Raw genomic sequence first — 2,500 nt, 5'->3', positions numbered from 1 at the left:
ACATAAAGAAAAAATTAGACCAAGCTTCTCTAGATAAAGAGGGAGCTTTGATTATATCAATGGATATCAAAAATGCATTCAACACCATTGATAAAAAAGAAATAATTAAGTACTTAGAAGAAAATAATTGCCCAAAAAATTTAATAAAATTAACCAATGCAATCATGACAAATCGAAAAATCTCGTACAAAAACGAAAACATTCAGAAAATGTATTGCCTAAGAAAAGGATCCCCCCAAGGATCCCCATTAAGTCCATTACTATGGACCATAATGATTACAGAGGTACTGAGGGAAAAATACCCAGAAAAAACATATGTGCAAGCTTTCGCCGACGATATCACAATAATAATTAAAGGAACATCTAAAAGAAAGCTACAAGATAAAGCAAACCAGACATTAAACATAATACAAAAATGGGGCCTCGAAAAAAAGATTGAATTCAATGCAACAAAAACCGAATTTATGGTTATTAAAGGAAAATATTCAAAAAGCCCACCAATACTTAAATTAGGAGACAATAAAATAAGAAAGGTACAGCAAATGAAAATATTAGGAGTAATCTTAGATGAAAACCTGTCTTTCCTTCCGCATTTAGATTATATAAAAGAGAAAGTGTTCGACTTGTCAATTAACTTAAACAAATTTACAGGTAAAAACAGAGGTATTAAAAACAAACAACTTAGGGAAATATATGTAAGGGGAATGGAAAGAATAATAACTTATGCAGGCCCAGTCTGGTATAGAAACATTGGCACCATAATCAAAAGATTGAAATCAATACAACGGAAACCATTAATATCGATAACTAAAGCCTATAAAACAGTTTCAAATAATGCATTAAACGTCTTAGCTAATGTTCCACCAGTACATCTAAAATTAGAAAAAGAGATAGAACTACACAACATTATCAAAAATGGAAAGCAGTTTATTTGGAATGACAAAATTTTCGATGCGGATTCTATTACTAAAAAAATTGACAAATGGAAAATTCATCCGTCTAAAAGATTAAGATTTAAGTTTAATAAAGAACTCAATCAAGAAACAGATTACAAAATTTTTACAGATGGTTCAAGCAATGAAATTGGAGCTGGGTCAGCTTTTGTAGTTATGAAAGAGCAAAAATTATTAGACACCAAACAATATTCATTACCAAAGTACAGTAACAATTTTGAAGCAGAAGCCATGGCTATAACCAAGGCCATAGAATATATTAGTTTACAACAAAATCGAAGCACCTATCATTTGCTGACAGACAGCCTGTCAGTCCTACAGGGGATAAATAATCCAGAAAACCTCAACCCCTATATATTTAAAATTAAGCAACTGCTCCAAAATGCTTCAGTAAACAACCAAATTATTCTAACATACGTAAAAGGACACAGTGGAAACATCGGCAACGACATAGCAGACGAATTGGCAAAAAAGGCAATAAGATTCGGAGAAGAAGTAGGGGTCCAAATTTCTAAGAATTTTATCAAAAAGGAGTTACAAAAAAAATTGTATCACAAATGGGAACAACTTTGGGCCCAAGACAAAATAGCTCGAAAAAGCTATATACACAATTGGATAAAACATATTAATCAGATTCCAAATCAATTTATTGCAAATTATCAGATTTCACAAATTTTAACAGGACATGGACGGTTTCCTCACTATCTGTTCAGGTTCGGGATAAAACAAAACAGAATCTGCCCTTGCAACATGGAAGAAACAGACATAGAGCATTATTTTACGATTTGTAAACTAACCGAAAAATATAGAGCACAGCTGAAGAGATTTTGTGGAGGCCCTGCTCAGGGAAAACGGGAACTTATTGAAAATGTACAGGCCAGGGCGATCCTGGAGGAGATGGTCGATACGATCAATAATAAACTGTAGGGACGTTACAGAGCATTAGGCAAACTGGGAAAAAAAAAAAAGAAAATTCCCGGCGGCGATTCCGTCACAAAAAAGAGGGAAAACGAGGCCGATTGCACTCCCACCGTCACCATCACTACGGGGAGGAGAAGTATAAACCCGACCACTTCATCACATTGACACACGCCTCTCCATTTTGGAAAAAAAAAAAGAAAAAAAAAAAAAAAAAGAAGGACTTCAATGCCAATCGGGTTCAACCTTTCCATGGTTGATAAGTTCGACCGGCAGCTCGCTGGTGGACCATAGGAGAGGTGAAGGGCGATCATGATCGGAGTTCTACTCGCCTCTGCCCTCCCTCCTTTCTCGGGATCAATTGACTGCCATCTGGAAGGACATGGTCTCATCTCTTTGGATTCCAACCGAGATCCACAAGTTGTGGTGAGGACTGAGACCTTCCACATGATGGCATGGCGAGTCAACTGAGGCCTCAAGGACAGGCCATCATGGCGGTTCATAATACTGGCCCTCTCGAGATGGTGACCCTAAAAGGACACAGTAACGGCCACTATTCCTACCCTCTTTAGTGGCATGTTCGTAGCCGGGAACTCAAAATAAAAAAAAAAAAAAAAACGATAATATAA

The 2,500-nt window shown here is 36.2% G+C and overlaps 1 pseudogene; it reads left to right on the top strand.

The window, feature by feature from the left end:
* Nucleotides 1–2,500, top strand: part of LOC142793021 (large subunit ribosomal RNA) — an 8,577-nt pseudogene that overhangs the window by 3,568 nt on the left and 2,509 nt on the right.

Source organism: Rhipicephalus microplus, unplaced genomic scaffold (genome assembly GCF_043290135.1).
Source record: "Rhipicephalus microplus isolate Deutch F79 unplaced genomic scaffold, USDA_Rmic scaffold_267, whole genome shotgun sequence".
Classification (NCBI taxonomy): Eukaryota; Metazoa; Arthropoda; class Arachnida; order Ixodida; family Ixodidae; genus Rhipicephalus; species Rhipicephalus microplus.
The sequence above is the reverse complement of the archived record's forward strand: the minus strand, read 5'-3'. Positions and strand labels throughout refer to the sequence as shown.